Source organism: Coregonus clupeaformis, unplaced genomic scaffold (genome assembly GCF_020615455.1).
Source record: "Coregonus clupeaformis isolate EN_2021a unplaced genomic scaffold, ASM2061545v1 scaf1154, whole genome shotgun sequence".
NCBI lineage: Eukaryota > Metazoa > Chordata > Actinopteri > Salmoniformes > Salmonidae > Coregonus > Coregonus clupeaformis.
This window is the reverse complement of record NW_025534608.1, coordinates 112,507-134,398: the sequence shown is the minus strand read 5'-3', so window position 1 is coordinate 134,398 and position 21,892 is coordinate 112,507. Positions and strand designations below refer to the sequence as shown.

The 21,892-nt window shown below is 46.4% G+C and overlaps 1 pseudogene; it reads left to right on the top strand.

The window, feature by feature from the left end:
* LOC123486341 overlaps positions 1-21,892 on the top strand; it is a 128,584-nt pseudogene that overhangs the window by 212 nt on the left and 106,480 nt on the right.

Here is a 21,892-nt window from a genome sequence, read left to right as displayed (position 1 = left end):
TTCACTTTTCAGCGGCTGAGTTTGGTTAAGAATGATGTTAAGAAATCGACACAGATTGTTGGTCTGGTTCGATAACATTGGGATAACAACGAGCCACCATATGCTTGGTAGAAACGTATTGTGTCCTTACAACTGGGGAGCGAGTCAAGAAAAGAGCATAGAAGGCTACAGTGTAGTGTTAATTTTGTAATACATCTAGCGCGTGAGTTCCAACCCTAATCAATGGAACAAACCTCAGAGTTGATCGTTTACCAGGCACGCGGCTACAATGTTGCGTGGCAATGATACAGTAGGCTACTGTTGCACGGTTCGGATGGAAACGTAGTTAAGTAGATGCGTTTCCTATGTGTATTGTAGTGGGCTGTTATCATGAAAACGACTGCATGATTTTCAAACATTGACCTCGGCGTTTGAGAGCTCTTCAAAACAGGCCAACAATTTGCATTTCACTCTTTGGGAGTTGTGCACAACAGATTTGTGAAACGAGAAGGCTTTTACTCCATAGCCTACCTACTGGGGATCCTAATAAAATACCGACCTACAGCATCTCATCCTACAGACTGAGACTTCAGGAGAAACTACTCTCCAGGCAACATGTATGTATTCAGCCATGTTGGCTGTAGGCTAATGTGTTACCTGGGCTCTCAGTGCCTGGCTTGGACCGATATGGATTTCCCAGTGCTCTGGGGAGCACATCCACCATTGCATCTGTCAACTGAACACATGCATTTAGGTATAAAAAAAGGCTACAATTGAAGCCTGCATGGCATTGTCAATGACATCCGTTGACTACTTGAATAGCCATTCTAACAGGTAGGTGACTTGTAAAGCACTGTCCAATCTCATTCCCATATCCCATCTAATGCTGAATGAAGTTAAGCTTTGGGCTTTAACCCCATGTATAGAAAGCAGAGCCAGTCACTCCACATGCTGTCGGGGTTTCAACCCAGAACAGGAGCCCCTGCCCCCTCATCAAGGGGGCCAAAAACCGAGGGGGTTTTTCCCCTCCTCTCTCTCTCTCTCTCTCTCTTTGTGTCGGACTACCTATAATGGGCCTGTTTGTCATTCTTCGTTCATGCAAACATGACACAGTATACACTACACTATTATTCATTTTCCTCTCAAACCCAATTTGTACACTTCAGTAACCCTTGTCCCTAGCGAACCTCCCTTCTTGTCACTACCTGCCTTGTTGATCCCTTTATGTGTGCTTTCTCTCCCCTCTCTCTCTCTCTCTTCTCCTCTCTCCTCCATTCCTACTCCTCTCCTCCATCCCTTCTCCTCCATCCCTTCTCTCCTCTCCTCCATCCCTTCTCCTCTCCCTTCTCCTTCCCTCCTCCCTCTCCTCTCCTTCTCCTCTCTCCTCCACTTCTCCTCTCTCCTCCATCCCTTCCCTCTCCATCCCTTCTCCTCTCTCCTCCCATCCCTTCTCTCTCTCCCCTCCATCCCTTCCTCCTCTCTCCTCCATCCCTTCTCTCATCCCTTCATCCTCTCTCCTCCATCCCTTCTCCTCTCTCCTCCATCCCTTCTCCCTCCATCCCTTCTCCTCTCCCCTCCATCCTTCCCTCCTCACTTCTCCTCTCCCCTCCATTCCTTCTCCTCTCCCCCTCCATCCCTTCTCCTCTCTCCTCCATCCCTCTCTCCTCTCCCTCCATCCTTCTCCTCTCTCCTCCATCCCTTCTCCTCCCATCTCCTTCTCCTCTCTCCTCCATCCCTTCTCCTCTCTCCTCCCATCCCTTCTCCTCTCCCTCCATCCCTTCTCCTCATCCCTTCTCCTCTCTCCTCCATCCCTTCCTCTCTCTCTCACTCCATCCCTTCTCCTCTCTCCTCCATCCCTTCTCCTCTCTCCTCCATCCTTCCCCTCTCTCCTCCATCCCTATTCTCCCTCTCCCCTCCATCCCTTCTCCTCATCCCTTCTCCCTCTCTCCTCCCATCCCTTCTCCTCTCCCCTCCCATCCCTTCTCCTCTCCTCTCATCCCCTTCTCCTCCCATCCTTCTCCTCTCCTCTCCATCCGCTTCTCCTCTCTCCCCCATCCCTTCTCCCTCTCTCCTCCCCACTTCTCCTCTCTCCTCCATCCCTTCTCCTCTCTCCTCCATCCCTACTCCTCTCCCCTCCATCCCCTCTCCTCCATCCCCTTCTCCTCTCTCCTCCATCCATTCTCCTCTCTCCTTCTCCTCTCTCCTCCATCCCCCCATAAGAAGTCATCTCTCTGTCATTACACATCATCGTAGAGATTACGTTAAATAAACATTCCATTATTGAAGAGCCAGATTTTGGGATCTCTCTCTCTGTGTGGGTGTGTGTGTGTGTGTGTGTGTGTGTGTGGAGAGAATTTGGATGGTCTCCCCAAACACAATCATCTGTTTACTGGACACCCACACGAGCCAGGTTTCCTTCCACCACGTCCCGTGCATCTCACAGACACACACACACACATACTGAAGGTGTCTGTGTTATTTTCCTTGCCTGTGGGCTCAAATCACTGCAACACTTCCCTCTTCTAAAACTCCCTGTCATTTGTAAAACCCATTGTCTAATGTTCAGGCAGACTAATAGCTCTCCACAAGTGTTAATTTGGGGCCATGTCTCTCGTCTAAGAGGACCGTTTGGTAGACAATCAGAATAATGATTTGTCGAGAAAAACCAGTGTCTGTCTGCTTAAGGGCGTGTGGGAGAGAAGACACATTTCTTTTTTATTCTTATGGGTTGTTGTTTACAACAACGTGCCAACTATGGGCCGTTCTTAGATTGTTGACAACATTAAACTTATTTCGGTCCAATGTTTATTGAAAACATAAATACATTTGCACAATGAGCACTTGTTGTCTCTCATATACATAGTTAAAAGTTGTTGGTTAGCTAGCTAGTGAATTTTAGCCATATTAGCATAACATAAATCTCAAACACCTCAAAACAGATCGTATCAAGACAAATCCTTGATTCCCCCATGCACTTCTTGTCATTGTTGCTATCAATCTGCCATCAATCACAACAACCTCACTTCTGCCCCTGGGCGTGGGCACATGGTTTTCGTGACGTTGTCCCTAACCCCATCTATTCATCATTTATATTTATTTAATTTTCTCTCCCACCATTCACTTTTTCATTATAGTCACTTGCCACAATAATTTATCATATTCATCATATTACATTAAAGATATTTACTTTCTATTGCACTATACATTCACATACAATACCATATACTTACCTATGACAGCAAGAGGAACTGCCCTCCCTAATCTTCAGGCTCTGCTCAAACCTACTCCCAATCATTCTCCCCTTGATCTCTTGCCCTCCCACCCCAACGGGGCATCTTAGTCCAACTCTTCTGTCCTGGCACCCCAATGGGTGAACCAGCTTCCTCTTAACTAGCACAGCAGATCCCTGCCCATTATCTGAGAAACATCTAAACCCTACTTCACAAGTATTTTAAATAATCCCACAGCACCCCTATTGAATTTACACTACTTTTCCCCCCAGCTTACTAGCTCTTACTTTGATATCGCTACTTTATTGGAAATTACTTACTATATTTATATGTGGTTTCCCACCTACTATCTTAAATTAATACTTTAAATCGCTCTGATACATCTGCTAAATACTAAATTAATGTATTTGGGTAAGTGGGACAGTTAAGATGGGGTAGTTCCTACTTTTGGTCTAGTTCTTAGGTTTAGTGCCGCTTGTACTCCCGTGTGTTAATAAGCATTGCTTTTTGTCCATTAGTGCCTGGCAGTGTGTGTAATCTGTACTTGGGCTTCAGAAGCGCTAGAGTCCGAAGGTTGTTTGCTGTGGAAACTCAGGGCCGTGTCTGCATGCATGTGTGTACGTAATTCATCATCACTCAACATGTTCATTCCCGGGTGTTTGCTCACCAAGTCAACCTGGGATCCTTATCTCCCCACCTCTTTCACTTTACATTTCCTAAATCCTGTTCTTACTGTCAGTCCTCCTTAACCCAATCCTCATGTTATATTACTGTATTCCTCCTCGATACCTAATCTTCACATTATATTACTGTCAGTCCTCTGATACCCAGATGCCTCATTTATATTACTGTCATCCTCCTGGATGCTAGATGCTTCACATTATATTATTCATCTCTATCCCAATCCTGTTATTTCCTCTAGTCCTCCTGATACATCGGATCCTCACGTTATATTACTGTCATTCCTCCTGGGTAACACCAGAGTGCCTCATGTTATATTACTTCTCAGTCCTCCTGGATCGCGCCAGATCCCTCACTGTTATATTACTTCAGTCCTCCTGGATATTCTGATCTTCATGTTCTGTTACTGTCAGTCCTCCTGGATGACACCAATCCTCTGTTATATTTTCATCCTCCTGGATACACCAGATCCCTCATGTTATATTACTGTCATCCTCTATACCTATCTCATTTCCTTTACTGTCATCCTCCTGATACACCAGATCCTCATTATATTCTTCAGGTCCTTATACCAGATCTTCCTTATATTACTTCTCCTCCTATCCCATCCTTTATATTTCAGTCCTCCTGGATGACCGATCTCAGTTATATTACTGTCAGTCCTCCTGGATAACTCCAGATCCTCTGTTATATTACTGTCAGTCCTCCCTGGATGGCGCCAGATCCTCATGTTATATTGCTGTCAGTCCTCCTGATTCTAGATGTTCATGTTCTATTACTGTCATCCTCCTGATTCACAATCCTCACTTATATTACTGTCATCCTCCTGGATAACACCAGATGCCTCATGTTATAGTACTGTCAGTCCTCCTGATAATCCCATCCTCATTTTCTATATCTCCTCCTGATACACCAATATTTATTCTGTCATCCTCTCAATGTTCTATTCTGTTACTATCAGTCCTCCTATACACCAGATGCTCCTATTTATTACTGTCAGTCCTCCTGGATGACACCAGATGCCTCATGTTCTATTACTGTCAGTCCTCCTGGATGACACCAGATGCTTCATGTTCTGTTACTGTCAGTCCTCCTGGATGACACCGATGCCTCACGTTATATTACTGTCGGTCCTCCTGGGTAACACCAGATGCCTCATGTTATATTACTGTCAGTCCTCCTGGATGACACCAGATGCCTCATGTTATATTACTGGTCAGTCCTCCTGGATGACACCGATGCTTTGATACTGTCAGTCCTCCTTGATGACCCAGATGCTTCATGTTCTGTTACTGTCAGTCCTCCTGGATGACACCAGATGCTTCATGTTCTGTTACTGTCAGTCCTCCTTGATGACACCAGATGCTTCATGTTCTGTTACTGTCAGTCCTCCTGGATGACACCAGATGCTTCTGTTCTTACTGTCAGTCCCTTCCTGGATGACCCAGATGCTTCATGTTCTGTTACTGTCAGTCCTCCTTGATGACACCAGATGCTTCATGTTCTGTTACTGTCAGTCCTCCTGGATGACACCAGATGCTTCATGTTCTGTTACTGTCAGTCCTCCTGATACACCAGATGCTTCATGTTCTTTTATTCAATCCTCCTATCTTTACCATTGTCAGTCCACCTGGATACTCGATGCTTCATATTCTTTTACTGTCCAATCCTCCTGATACACCCAGATGCTTCATGTTCTGTTACTGTCAGTCCTCCTGATACACCCAATGCTTCATGTTCTTTATGTCAGTCCACCTGATACCCATTTCATGTTCTTTTTACTTCAATCTCTGATACACCAGATACTTCATGTTCTGTTACTGTCAATCCTCCTGATACACCCAGATGCTTCATGTTCTGTTAATGTCAGTCCACCTGGATACACCAGATGCTTCATGTTCTTTTACTGTCAATCCACCTGGATACACCAGATGCTTCATGTTCTTTTTTACTGTCTAATCCTCCTGGATGACACCAGATGCTTCATGTTCTGTTAATGTCAGTCCACCTGGATGACACCAGATGCTTCATGTTATATTACTGTCAGTCCTCCTGGATGACACCAGATGCTTTATTACTGTCAGTCCTCCTTGATGACACCAGATGCTTCATGTTCTGTTACTGTCAGTTCTCCTGGATGACACCAGATGCTTCATGTTTTGCTGTGGATAAGTAGTTTATTCCTCTTGTGTTACTATTTTCTTACTTATTTTAAACTCTGCGTTGTTGTGAAGGGCTCATAAGCAATCATTTCACGTTAAAGTCTACACCAGTTGTATTCGGCGCATGTGACATACGATTTGATTTACAGTATGGTGAATCATTTAGTTCCTCAGTTCTCTAACGATAGACTTTAGGAATATCCCCACCTGAACTTTTCAGTTTCCATTTCCTGTCCTACATTTACTTTCAATCCTGGAAATTCCAAAATTCCAGGAAACAGTTTAAGCTCTGCCATGGATGATGGTAAATTGATGGTGACTCAGTGACTTGTTTCAGTGTGTGGAGGGTGACATATAAATGTCCTTATATGTTCATGAAGTAGGATACTTGGTGTTTCTTGTTTTCCACATGCTTCACCTTATATGGGGCAGTTAGTTAGGTTGCCATGCTACTGTCACTGCAGTGCTACTCAGTGTTTGCTATGGGATGTTTGTGGACTTGGCCCTTGGTGACTACTGTCGTGTGTGTGTGTGGATTCTTGCCCTTGGTGACCAAGCTGTGGCATGTTGTGACAGTCCTAATGTCACGCTATGGCTTGGTGGTAGTTTTGAGAAGTGACTCTGTGTATTGGTGCCCTGTCTCTCTGTGTAGTGACCTCACATAAATGATGTTGCTGGACACACACACACACCTGGGACATCCCTGAGGTGGTGGCATCATGCAGAGGGGTGGCGGTGTGACCTCTCACCGGCCTGGGGTTTGTTTAGGTGTGTGTGTGTTGTCGGCAGGTGTCCCGGTGTGTGTCAACACTGGGTCTGAGGTGATCACACCCCCTCTCGCACACCTGTAGGGCACAGCCTCTTCTGCTGTTGTCAACCCCCAACTCACCCAACACACACACGCATGACAGTATGCTGTGGGCCTCTTCCAGACAGAGACTTAGGGGGTTCACCCCTGCATTGACCAGTATGCTGTAGGCCTCTTCAGACAGAGGACTTAAGGGGTTCACACACGCACATTATGCTGTAGGCCTCTTCAGACAGAGGACTTAAGGGGTTCACACACGAGACAGTATGCTTAGGCCTCTTCAGACAGAGGACTTAAGGGTTCCCCACGTAGACAGTATGCTGTAGGCCTCTTCAGACAGAGGACTTAAGGGGGTTCACACACGCAGACAGTATGCTGTAGGCCTCTTCAGACAGAGGGACTTAAAAGGGGTTCCCCACCGCATAACCATTCCTTAGGCCTCTTCAGACAGAGATTAAGGGGTTTCACACACGCACCAGCCATATGCTGTCACCTCTTCAATAAAACTTAACTTGAGTTTTCACACACGCAGACAGTATGCTGTAGGTCTCTTCAGACAGAGGACTTAAAGGGGTTCACACCGCAGACATATGCCAGTCAGGCCTCTTCAGACAGAGACTTAAGGAGTTCACAACTGCAAACAGTATGCTGTAGGCCTCTTCAGACAGAACTTAAAGGGGGTTCACACACGCAACTATGCTGTAGGCCTCTTCCAGACAGACTTCCACACGCCCATAACCATATGCTTACTCTTCACGAACTTAAGGGAGTTCACCTCCAACATATGCTGTAGCCTCTTCCAACAGAGGACTTAGGGAGTTCACACACTGCCCTTGAGACATATGCTGTAGGCCTCTTCAGACTGATTAAGGGGTTCACCCGCACGCAGACTACAATCGAGGCCTCTTCAGACAGAGACTTAGCACCACCCAGACAGTATGCTGTAGGCCTCTCTCAGACAAAAGGACTTAAGGGTTTCACACGCACGCAGACATATGCTGTAGGCCTCTTCAGACAGAGGACTTAAGGGGTTCACACCTCGCACTTGAACAGTGTATGCCTTAGGCCTCTTCCAACCAAGGACTTAAGGGGTTCACACCGCGCAGACAGTATGCTGTAGGCCTCTTCAGACAAAGACTTAAGGGGTTCACCTGCGCCAGACAGTATGCTGTAGGCCTCTTCCAGACAGAGGACTTAAGGGGTTCACCTGCACGGCAACATATGCTGTAGGCCTCTTCCAGACAGAATTAAAGGGGTTCACCTCCCACTTGAGACAGTATGCTGTAGGCCTCTTCAGACAGAGGACTTAAAGGGGTTCACACCGCCAGACAGTATGCTGCCAGGCCTCTTCAGACAGAGGACTTAAGGGAGTTCACACGCACATGAACAGTATGCTGTACCTCTTCAGACCAGGACTTAAAAGGGGTTCTCCCCGCATACATATCTGTAGGCCTCTTCAGACAGAGGACTTAAAGAGGGGTTCCCCATGCAGACATATGCTGTAGGCCTCTTCAGACAGAGGACTTAAAGGGTTCACACACGCAGACAGTTGCTGTAGGCCTCTTCAGACCAGAGGACTTAAGGGGTTCACATGCGTTTCCCATCCAAAAACCGCTTCTGCATATTATGACGATATTTTGTGCCTTTTTACGCTGTTTGTGTACATTTCTGAAGACAAGCTGAAGTTCGGTACGAATCTACGCCTTTACGTCTGTGATTGGTCAACGTAGGGATTCTTCAGTAAAGTGTTTGTTGTCATTCAATGAGAGACTGACTTGTTTTTCATACACATTGTTTTACTTGAGAAATACTGAACCAAACATCTAGATCTACTGAGCAAACATCTCGCAATTAATGACAGATTTCTTGATCTTCGGTTCATTCGGACTATTTTGAGGAAGTGTATATCTGGCTAAGGCGTTTTTCAAGCAAAAGGTCTTTTTTAAGGAGAGTATCGAGACACCTTTAGAGACAGTATGTTGTAGGGCCACTCTCCAGGCAGAGGACTTGGAGACAGTATGTCTCTATATCCATATGAGAGTAGAGTTCTCTGCTCCCTGTCTGTTCTGTCTTCTATATCCATATGATCGTTCCTCTGCTCCCTGTCTGTTCACTCTTCTATCTCCATATGTGGAGTAGAGTTCTCTGCTCCTGTCTGCTTCTGTCTTCTTATCCTATGATGTTCTCTGCTCCCTGTCTGTTCTATCTTCTATATCCAGTATGGAGAGTAGAGTTCTCTGCTCCCTGCCTCCTTCTGTCTTCTATATCCATACTGGAGTAGAGTTCTCTATCCTGTCTGTTCTGTCTTCTATATCCATATGGAGAGTAGAGTTCTCTGCTCCCTGTCTGTTCTGTCTTCTTATCCATATATGGATGAGTTCTCTCTCCCTGTCTGTTTCTATCTTCTATATCCATACTTCTCTCTTCTGGAGAGTAAGAGTTCTCTGCTCCCTGTCTGTTCTATCTTCTATATCCATAGAAGTTCTCTTCTGTCTGTTCTGTCTTCTATATCCATATGAAATCACTTTTTCTATTTTAATAATGTTCTCTCTCCCTTCTATTCTATCTTCTATATCCATATGAGAGTAGAGTTCTCTGCTCCCTGTCTGATTTTCTATATCCATATGATTGTTCTCTGCTCCCTATCTGTTTCTGTCTCCTATATCCATATGGAGGTAGAGTTCTCTCTGCTCCTGTCTGTTCTGTCTTCTATATCCATATGGAGAGTAGAGTTCTCTGCTCCTGTCTGTTCTGTCTTCTATGCCCATATGGAGGTATAGTTCTCCTGCTCCCTGTCTGTTCTGTCTTCTATATCCATATGGAATTGAGGTTTCTCTGCTCCTGTCTGTTCTGTCTTCTATATCCATATGGAGGTAGGAGTTCTCTGCTCCCTGTCATTTCTATCTTCTATATCCATATGGAAGTAGGGATTCTCTGCTCCCTGTCTGTTCTGTCTTCTATATCCATATGGAGAGTAGAGTTCTCTGCTCCCTGTCTGTTCTGTCTTCTATATCCGTATGCACAGAGTTGTGTTGACTAGCTAATGTCCACGGCAAGTTTTGCAGGTTCTCTTCCTTCTTGTTTGTGTTTGTCTAGATGTTTGGAGCAGAAAACATGCAGTGTTAGAATCTCCCTGTGGTCTGGAAGAATGTCAGGGCAGGGCAGAGCAGAGGTTGTGCTGTTTTCTATTTAAGACTCTGGTAATGTTAGTCAAGTGCTTCCCATCTGACCTCTTCAAAGCTGTGCTTCATGCTCTGCAACTCTGGCTCCCAGCCCTGGTAGAAGAGGAGCAGTAGAGAGACGGTTGGATGGCCCTGGTTGAAAAGGGACAGTAGAGAGACTGCCCGGTTGGATGGTGCTGGTTGAAGGGAGCAGTAGAGACGGTTGGATGGTCCTGGTGAAGGGAGCAGTAGAGAGACGGTTGGATGGAGCTGGTTGAAGGGAAGTTTAGAGGAGACGGGTTGGATGGTGCTGGTAGAAGGTGGCAGTAGAGAGACAGTTGTGGCTGGTTGAAGGCAGTAGAGAGACGGTTGGATGGTGCTGGTTGAAGGGGCAATAGAGAGACGGATTTGGATGGTGCTGGTGAAGGGAGCAGTAGAGAGACGGTTGGATGGTTGCTGGTTGAAGGGTAGCAGTAGAGAGCGGTTGGATGGTGCTGGTTGAAGGGAGCAGTAGAGAGACGGTTGGATGGAGCTGGTTGAAGGGAGCAGTAGAGAGACGGTTGAATGGTGCTAGGTTGAAGGCGTAGAGACACGTTGGATGGATTGCTTAGTTGAAGGGAGCAGTAAGAGGACGGTTGGATGGTGCTGGTTGAAGGGGAGCAGTAGATAGGCAGGTTGGATGGTGCTGGTTGGAGGGGCAGTATAGAGAGCGGTTGGATGGTGCTGGTTGAAGGGAGCAGTAGAGAGACGGTTGGATGGAGCTGGTTGAAGGGAGCAGTAGAGAGACGGTTGAATGGTGCTAGGTTGAAGGGTAGAGAGACGGTTGGATGGTGCTGGTTGAAGGAGCAGTAGAGAGACGGTTGGATGGTGCTGCGAAGGCAGGAGACCCGCGCCGATGGCTGATATATGAGGCCATAGTGTGTGTTTTATTATTTTGTCAGCCGCTCACCGTAGTGTCCAGGTTTCCGGGGGAGGGACTGACTAAAGCAGCAGCCTACCTGCTGGGGACCTGTTGTGTGTTGTCTGTGTTGGTGATATTGAACAAGAGCTCTCCACTGTTTTAATCCTCCTGCGTTCTGTTGGTGCTACGGAATTACATCTTTCTCTCTCTCCCCGCCCCAGAACACGGTGTATTGCGCTCAATTAATCCTCAAACATTCCTCACGCGGGGTTTAGTTTTAATTATGAGCACTAAAGTAGTGCTAACTCTCAAGTCCCGCTGCTGCTGCGTGCCAATAGCCTTTAGCTCTTAGAAAGGGTAAAAGGTAACACACTGTTACACAGGGTACAGGGGTAACACACTGTTACACAGGGTACAGGGTAACACACTGTTACTGTACAGTAACACACTTCATACAGGATAACACACTGTTACACAGGCTACAGAATAACACCCTGATTACACAGGGTACAGGGTAACACACTATTACACAGGGTACAGGAGTAACTCACTATTACACAGGGTACAGGGTAACACACTGTTACACAGGGTACAGGGTAACACACTGTTACACAGATGCAGAAGTAACACACTGTTACACAGGGTACAGGGTAACACACTGTTACACAGGGTACAGGGTATCACACTGTTACCGGGTACAGGGGTAACACACTATTACACAGGGTACAGGGTAACACACTGTTACACAGGGTACAGGGTAACACACTGTTACACAGGGTACAGGGTAACACACTGTTACACAGGTACAGGGTAACACACTGTTAACACAGGAGTACAGGGTAACACACTGTTACACAGGGGTACAGGGTAACACACTGTTACACAGAAGGTACAGGGTAACACACTGTTTCACAGGGTACAGGGTAATGCACACTGTTACACGGGTAACACTACACATGGTACAAGAGTACCACTATGTTAGACAGGGTACAAGGTAACACTCTGTTAGCTAGAGGGTGCATGGTATTCCCCTCCTGTTTTCAGTGTAAGTATTCATTATAAAGTAGGCATGCGTGTTGTGTGTGTGTGTGTGTGTTGCTGGATGTTGTGCGTGGAGACATTGGGGAGGACGTGTGTGAGGGAAGTACCATCCAACAGCTGGAGATGAAGGTCACCATAACCTGCCTGGCAGGAGGTGGAGGGGTCACGAAGCAGGTCACACACACACACCCGTGTCTCTATGTTATTCCAAGCTCACCAGATATCCTTGGGTAAGCCTCCTGTATGTTCATGTAAAGGACGTCACCCTGCTTGCTTAGAGAGTACCACTTCCTCCTGATTCGGTCTCACACAGGCTCCAACCCAGGACCTCTGCTTTGCTAGCACACGTGACCGCCCTCCCGACGTGTCTTACCAGTCACCAAAAAACTAGCTATTCGGTGGCGCAAGTGGGGACACTTCAGGCTGAGGAGTAAGTTTCTCACATCCCCCTACATACACACGCAGTGTGGTATAGCTCAGGAAAGCCGGTTTAACAGGTTAGCATAGCTCCAGTTGTTCTAACACAGTGTAGGCTAGGCTAGTAGACTAGCATAGCTCCAGTTGTACTAACACAGTGTAGGCTAGGCTAGTAGACTAGCGTAGCTCCAGTTGTTCTAACACAGTGTAGGCTAGGCTGGTAGACTAGCGTAGCTCCAGTTGTTCTAACACAGTGTAGGCTAGGCTAGTAGACTAGGCGTAGCTCCAGTTGTTCTAACACAGTGTAGGCTAGGCTAGTAGACTAGCGTAGCTCCAGTTGTTCTAACTTCTGTAGGCTAGGCTGGTAGACTAGCGTAGCTCCAGTTGTTCTAACACGTGTAGGCTAGGCTAGTAGACTAGCGTAGCTCCAGTTGTTCTAACACAGTGTAGGCTAGGCTAGTAGACTAGCGTAGCTCCAGTTGTTCTAACACAGTGTAGGCTAGGCTAGTAGACTAGCGTAGCTCGTTGTTCTAACACAGTGTAGGCTAGGCTAGTAGACTAGCGTAGCTCAGTTGTTCTAACACAGTGTAGGCTAGGCTAGTAGACTAGCGTAGCTCCAGTTGTTCTAACACAGTGTAGGGCTAGGCTAGTAGACTAGCGTAGCTCCAGTTGTTCTAACACAGTGTAGGCTAGGCTAGTAGAACTAGCGTAGCTCCAGTTGTTCTAACACAGTGTAGCCTAGGCTAGTAGACTAGCGTAGCTCCAGTTGTTCTAACACAGTGTAGGCTAGGCTAGTAGACTAGCGTAGCTCCAGTTGTTCTAACACAGTGTAGGCTAGGCTAGTAGACTAGCGTAGCTCCAGTTGTTCTAACACAGTAGGCTAAGCCATTAGTCGTGGTTGCTGGCTTTTATGAAGTGAACTCAACTTGCTGAGTGACTTCTTTACACACTGTCTGTGTCTCTGCCATTATCTATTCTGTCTGTGACGTCCCCTAACAGACTGTAAACCTGCTGTGTGAGCATCTGTTCAGCTGTGGGAGTACCTCTCTTGTCTCTCTCTCTGCTGCTTGCTCACAGGCTTTGAGGCTCTAGAAGAGACTCAAACCAAATCCTGGAGAGCTGCAAGAGGTGCAGGCTTTGTTCCAGCCCAACACTAACACAACTAATTTAGATGGATCATCAACATCTTGATGATTAGTTGGTAAATTGAATACGATTTGCTGATGCTGGACTGAGAGGGACAAACTCTCCAGGGTGGTGGATGCTGAACACTGCTGTAAAGCTGTTACCTGCTGAACTCTCTCTCTCTCTCTCTCTCTCTCTCTCTCTCTCTCTCTCTCTCTCTCTCTCTCTCTCTCTCTCTCTCTCTCTCTCTCTCTCTCTCTCTCTCTCTCTCTCTCTCTCTCTCTCTTACTCTCTCTTTCTCTCTCTTCTCTCTCTTTCTCTCTCTTCTCTCTGGTATTTAACTGCCATATATCACTGTGTCACACAACAGCTCCACAGCATAGGACGCGTCTCAAATGGCACCCTATTCCCTTTTTAGTGCACTACTTTTTGACCAGGGCCTCATGGGTAGTAGTGCTCTATGAAGGAACGGGTGCCATTTGGGATGCAAGCGTAGTGAGGAGCTAGCTGGAGCTACAGAGGCTGTTGGTCTTTGGACTGGAGGCTGTTTCTATTTCACACGTCACTGGTGTTTTCTCACACAGTCTGTTATGCAGGTGTGTGTGTGCGTTTTGCCCAGGACCAGTGTTATGCAGGGGTCAGTGATCAGCAGGCGTGAAAGTTAATGTCACTTCTAGGTAAAAATAGCAAGGGCATGTAAGAACAATGTAGAGATATTGTAGCTGCCCATAGGTAGGTAACACAGTGATATGTAGCAAATGGAATAGTCCATGGGTAGGTAACAGGGGGGGTGTAGATAATGGAATAGTCCATGGGTAGGTAACAGGGGGGTGTAGATAATGGATTTATTCCATGAATATCCCCCCACCATTAACATCACTACACACACCTCTGCATCCCCTACATGCACACTATACTCAGTTCAGTCCATATATTACTCATCTATGTGTTTGTACTTATAAATCCATCTCTTTCCTCATCCATCTATGATATTTCTAAACTTACTGGCTGCTCTCAGACCAGTCTACATTAAAACCTCATCCAACATGTGGAGGCTTGGAGGCCCTGATGTAGTACACTCTGATATGGATGCATCCTAAATAGTACCCTATTCCCTCATGGTGCACTACTGTTGACCAGAGCCCTATGGGCCCTCGTCAAAAGTAGTGCATTAAATAGGAATAGGATACCATTAGGATGCATCCTACATCAGTGTTCTATATCAGGGCCTCATTCAGTCTCAGTAATAATTGTCAGTGGCTGTATCCAGCATCATGTGGAAAGAAACCCTTACAGGGCTCTGATTACTTAAATCACTGGCCTGATTGAAGGAACAGCATTCATCTCCTCCCTGTGTGTGTGTGTGTATGTATAAACTATGTGTGTGTGTTTGTATGCACGCTGTGTGTATAGCCTATCCGACCCTCTTGTCTCAGTCCGTGTGCTTAATTTCCTGTTCCTGTGTTTGGCCTAGTGCCGGTTTCGCTCTGCATGACATTGGCCTCCTCTCCTCTCCAACCTCAAACCAAAGCTCTTTCCCAGAACTCCCCTAACAACGACCCACCAGCCAGTGTTCAAAGAGGGCTCTCTGAATCAGATCGCTGAGTTTAAACAAAACCAAATGTCATGCCACTTCTCTTAACTATGGCTAGCTAGCTACAGTGCCTTCAGAAAGTACTCACCCCTTGACTTTTTCTATATTTTGTTACAGCCGGAATTTAAAATGGATTAAATTGAGATTTTGTGTCACTGGCCTACACACAATACTCCATAATGTCAACGTGGAATTATGTTTTTAGACATTTTTACAAATTAATTACAAATGAAAAGCTGAAATGTCTTGAGTCAATAAGTATTCAACCACTTTGTTATGGCAAGCCTAAATAAGTTCAGGAGTAAAAATGTGCTTAACAAATCACATAATAAGTTGCAATAATAGTGTTTTGAATAACTACCTCATCTTTGTACCCCACACATACATACAATTATCTGTAAGGTCCCTCAGTCGAGCAGTGAATTTCAATCACAGATTCAACCACAAAGACCAGGGAGATTTACCAATGCCTCGCAAAGAAGGTTACCTATTGGTAGATGGGTAAGAATTAAAAAAGCAGACATTAAATATCCCTTTGAGCATGATGAAGTTATTAATTACACTTTGGATGGTGTATCAATACACCCGTCACTACAAAGATACAGGCGTCCTTCCTAACTCGTTGCCATTGAGGAAGGAAAACCGCTCAGAAATTTCACCATGAGGCCAATGGGGACTTTAAAACAGTTAGTTTAATGGCTGTGATAGGAGAAAACCGATGGATCAACAACATTGTAGTTACTCCACAACACTAACCAAATTAACAGAGCGAAAAGAAGGAATCATGTACAGACTGCAAAAGATGTGGCAAAGAAATACACTTTTTGTCCTGAATACAAAACATTATATTTGGGACAAATCCAACACAACAACACATCACTGAGTACCACTCTTCATATTTTCAAGCATGATGGTGGCTGCATCATGTTATGGGGATGCTTGTCATTGGCAAGAACTAGGGAGTTTTTTAGGATGAAAAGAAATGGAATAGAGCTAAGCACAGGCAACATCTTAGAAAACCTGGTTGTTTGCTTTCATACAGACACTGGGAGACAAATTCGCCATTCAGCAGGACAATAACCTAAAACTCAAGGCCAAATATACACTGGAGTTGCTTACCAAGACGTTTTGACTTAAATACGGCTTGAAGAATCTATGGCAAGCCTTGAAAATGGCTGTCTAGCAATGATCAACAACTAACTTGACAGAGCTTGAAGCATTGTAAAAAGAATAATGTGCAAACATTGTATAATCCAGGTGTGCAAAGTTCTTAGAGATATACCCAGAAAGACACACAGCTGTAATTGCTGCCAAAGGTGATTGATGTATTGACTCGGGGCTGAATACTTATGTAATCAAGATATATTTGTGTTTTTATTAGTCATTCTTTTTTTTAATACAAATGTTAGAATTCTTCTTCCACTTTGACATTACAGATTATTTTAAATCAATTGTAATCCCACTTTGTACAAGAAATGTACAAAATGTGGAAAAAAGTCTGTATGACCTCACACACTTGCCTTTTACTCGCTCTTCAAACTCTAACATAATGTAACTTTTTTTTGTTGGTATTTTACCCCCTTTTTCTCCCCAATTTCGTGGTATCCAATTGGACGGACACGGGAGAGGCAAAGGTTGAGAGCCGTGCGTCCTCCGATACACAACCCACAGTGCCCGCTTAATGTGCCGGTGGAAACCCCGTACACCTGCGCCCGGTCCGCCACAGGAGTCGCTAGTGCGCGATGGGACAAGAACATCCCTGCCGGCCAAACCCTCCCCTCCCCTGGACGATGCTGGGCCAATTGTGCGCCCCCCATGGGTCTCCGGTCGCGGCCGGCTACGACAGAGCCTGGAATCGAACCAGGATCTCTAGTGGCACAGCTAGCACTGTGATGCAGAGCCTTAGACCACTGCGCCACTCGGGAGGCCCTACATAATGTAACTCTAATCACAAGCAGATGACGCCGCACCACAGACACTCATAGATTAAAACATGCGTGTATGTTTGCTTAAGGAGTGGCAGTGGAGTTGTTTTGTTTACATGCCTGCTTGGCCTACGCGTTGGATGATCACAACATTACTGTACTTTCATTACAGAGCCTGACTAGGAGGCTGTGGTTGAAGCTGGGAGAGACTAAAGAAATGTGTTCTAGAAACTCTTGGTTGGTCTCTCTCTGTTTGTGCGTTTCCCTCATTCTATTCACTCTTTCTTTCTCTTTCTCTCTCTCTCTGCCTTGCTTTGTGTCCTCTTGGACTTGACACACCCTACACCACAGTTATCATGTTTACAGCAAACACCAAATTGGATCACAACCCTCCATCCTCCCCCCCCTCCTCCCTCCTCCCTCCTCCCTCCTCCCTCCTCCCTCCTCCCTCTCTCTAACTTCCTATTTTCCCCCCTCTCCTCTCTTTCCAACTATGTGCTGGAGGAGGTTCTAGCTAATCCACTGACGGTGGGAAATTAGGCTTGTTTTATTACTGAACTATGTACTAAAGCTGATAAAACACTTGGTTGGTAATTCTTTATCATATCTGCTTATATTATTTATACAGCATTAAAAGTTACACTATGCAGAAATCGCTCCTCCATTTCCTGGTTGCTAAAATTCTAATAATATTTGCCTCATTTCAGTTTGTGACAAAACAAGCAAGTATAGTGTAGAGAATCATTGTACCATCTAAACCGCTGTGAAATATATTTTCCTTAACCAAACATATTGTATTTTCAGCAGTTTGAAAAAAAAGTGTTAAGTAAAAAATAGCAAATAGCAAATAATTAAAGAGCAGCAGTAAAATAACAGTAGGAGGCTATATACAGGGGGTACCGTACAAGTCATGTGCGGGTTCGTCAAGGTAATTGAGGTAATATGTACATGTGGGTAGAGTTAGTGACTTTGCATAAATAATAAACAGTCATTATTCCTACTAAATGTCCATTATACATGCCAATGAGGGGAGCTATATATAAACAACAGCTAAAGCATTACCTACTCAGAGTAGTGGGAACAGGAACTCTGCTCTGCTGTCTGTTTCGAGACTGTTCCAGCAGCAGCCCTGTACTGTTCTATAATCAGTTTGGTATTTCCTGCTCACAGTGCCTGCTGCCTTTCTCCTCTCAACACTGTTCTGTGATCAGTTTGGTATTTCCTGCTCCCAGTGCCTGCTGCCTTTCTCCTCTCAACACTGTTCTGTGATCGTTTATTTCCTGCTCACGTGCCTCCCTTTCTCCTCTCAACACTGTTCTGTGATCGTTTTATTTCCTCTCCCAGTGCCTCTGCCTTTCTCCTCTCACTCTGTTCTGTGATCAGTTTGGTATTTCCTGCTCACAGTGCCTTCCTTTCTCCTCTCAACATCTGTTCTGTGATCAGTTTGGTATTTCCTGCTCCCAGTGCCTGCTGCCTTTCTCCTCTCATTACAGTGAACTGAGATCAGTGGAGCTGGAGGTGTGTTGTCTGGAATGTGACTCCATCCCTCTCTCTATTTCTCTCTCTTTTTCTCCCCATCTCTCTCTCTCTCTCTCTCTCTCTGTTCCCCCTTTCTTTTATCCTTTATTTCCTGCTGTGATTGGAGTGATTTGTTTTCTTCATGTGTGTGGCAGTGTGTTTCTCCCAGTGTGTGTATGTAGTGGATGCCTCGCGGCCCTCATTGTAAATTCCATCCACTGTTAAGTATTATGAGGGCAGTTAGTCATATGGAATTGGTTTATTTCCACGGTAATGGAAACTCTCTGTGCTTTCAGCCAAACTGTCACACTTCAATCTCTATTCAATTGAATCGCTTGCTTGCTAGCTCTCTGCACTCTCACCTTCTTTCTCCCAACCCTCTCTCTCTTTCTCCCAACCCTCTCTGCTCTTAAAGACGACAAACCCAGAAATGCCTCTCCCCAGAAATGAATGAATAAAACAAGCGGTATGTCGTTGAGGTAGAGGGGGTAGTTTTAAGCTGTCTGATTGAATGCTTGGTGAACTGATTTTCAATGACCAGAAGCTCAACATGTGTCCTCTGGGTCTCTGAACTTGTGTGTTGTGGTGAAAGTGGTTTAGGCTAACACTGCTGCCCTGGGGGTGTACATACCTCGGACAAACAGAGGCAGGATATTACCAGGCCGGAACAAATAATCCCCCCTCACACACACACACACACGCTCGCTCTTACAGTACATTCCGTCCATGGCTTGTGTCAGTGTTGGGTCATTTCACCACGCCTGCTGAAATGACCCCGGTTCCATTGAGTCTTATCAGACGACGACCAGCGACCAGCAGCATTCCACTGTGATAAGACCAGCTACCCAGCCTTCACTCCTCATCCGCTGCCCTGTCTCTGTCTGGGTGAGAGGGGAGATAGGGGGTGAGGTATGTTCAGCACAGGGGACTGAGGAGGGAGGGAGGTTCGACTGAGGGGAGGCGGTGGTTGGGGGGGGGACTGATTTGGGGGTGGGTTGGGGGAAGCGAATGAGGGTTGAGGGGGGGGGAATGGGGTTGGGGAGGGAGGGTGATGAGGTTGGGGGTGACTGAGGGTTGGGGGGGGCGTGGGGTGGCTGTGTGTGGGGGGCTGAGATGAGTTTGACTGTGTGAGGGCGGGGCAATGAGTTTATGAAGGTTGTTGGCCTGTCCCATATTTCACCTTCACATAGCCTATCCGCTTCCCCTCTCACTCACACACGTGCGCCGCCATCCACCATCCAGCCAGCCATCCAGCCAGCCACCAGCCATCCAGCCACCATCCAGCCAGCCAGCCAGCCAGCCAGCCCCATCCCCCCCCAGCCAGCCACCATCCAGCCACCACCAGCCATCCAGCCATCCGCCACATCCCCCACCCCATCCAGCCACCATCCAGCCATCCAGCCACCAGCCATCCAGCCATCCAGCCACCATCCAGCCAGCCAGCCATCCAGCCAGCCAGCCATCCAGCCAGCCATCCAGCCAGCCAGCCAGCCAGCCAGCCAGCCATCCCCATCCACCCCCCAGCCAGCCATCCCACCACCACCTTCTTGTCATGATGGTGGTGGTGTCTTGAGCCTCTCAGCTGTCTCCTGTCTGTCCCTTCTAACAAACCTGCTGCCTGCCACTGTTCTTCAGCTGTGGAGGTTGTGTGTGTGTTTGGGCTGGGATGATACCAGCATCGCAATATTTTTTCTCTTTGGTCCTTTTAAAACCTGCTGTATGTAACATATTGTGTGCTACAGCTTGGAAAATAAATAAATGTGACTCTGGATGACAACATAATGATGTTTGTTTCCAACATTAGGGCTGTTTTCCTAAAGATGTTAAATCTGCTTGGTGTTTTGTTTCCTTGCCACGATACTAAGGAGTATGGTGATACTGGTATCATCAGCCCTAGTGTGTTAATATACATGTATGTCCATGTAAGTGTGGGATGGTGTGTGTGTGTGTTGTACGTGCACGCACACACTTTTGCTTCGCTGCAGGTGGGAGAGTGTCCCACACTGAGGCTGAATTTCATTATTTGTTGAGGTGTGTGTGTGTGTGTGTGTGTGTGTGAGAGAGAAGAGGTGGGGTTTGACACACAACTGTGATTAGGAAAACTCTGCTGGTTACACAAGGCCTTGACGCCCTGGAATCACCCCACAGACCCCCTTACACACACACACACACACACACACACACACACCGCTGCTCACGGTCAGTTCCCAAGGGCACAGCAGCGGCAGCCTCACACTCCACTAAAGCTGTGATTCATCTCTCTGTCTAGGGTTGTTATCCATTCTCATTTACATCTCAACATTCATGTTTGTTAACTGATCACCTCTGACAGTCTCATCCCATCCAAGGCCAAATCCACTGTAAAGCTGTCAGAAAGAGGATGAGTATATTTCTCCACTATTTTTTCTTCAACTGGCACCTGCTTCCCATCAACCTCTCCCATATGTCTACCAGTTATACTCAATCTGGCAAAATATAAATGTTGTACAACGTGTATCCTACCACAGCCTCATTATACAAGCCAGGGACGGAGGAGTTGAGGTCCTCCTGACAGTGTGAGGGCCCTCTGTATTTATCTGGGAAAGAGGAAGAATAGGGTGGTGAGTGAGTGCCCCAGGGCTGTATCAGAGGGGAGGAGAGAGTGTGGAGTAGGAAAGGAATGTGAGGGTGCATTGTCTGTGGTCATCAGAGAGGAGAGACTGAGTGGAGTGACTGACTGTTCCTGCTGGCTGGTGGAGGAGTGATTTGCAGAGGTAGCTGTGCTCTGTCGGTTCCATTAAACACGTTGTCCGCTCCTCCCTCCATCCGTCCTCACAAACACAGGGCACAGCTAATGACATCTCCTGGAATCTTCAGACTGTTGGGCCGATTCTTCTCTTTCGCTCAGCTGGTGTTTTCGAAAGTTCTGGGTTTCTTTCGCGTACTGGCTGAATGCTAAATGACAGGCTGGCCGACTGGCTCGTGCGCACACACACCACCACCACACCTCCTCCTCATCTGACATTTACCCATAATCCTCCTTTCCTCTCCTGATCCTTTCCTCTGTGGCCAACAGGTTGCAGAGTAAAATGAGATGTAATCACCACTATGCTGTGGATGATACACTGACTGCCTCTGGCTAGTCCCTGACTGAATATACACTCAGGTTATTAGGTACATCCATCTAGTACCAGGTCGGACCCCCCTTTGCCTCCAGAGCAGCCTGAATTCTTCTGGGCATGGATTCTACAAGGTGTCAAACGTTCCACAGGGATGTTGGTCCGTACTGATGCGATGACGTCGCACGGTTGCAGCAGATTGGACGTCTTGCTGCGAACAGCCCATTCTATCTCATCCCAAAGATGCTTCTA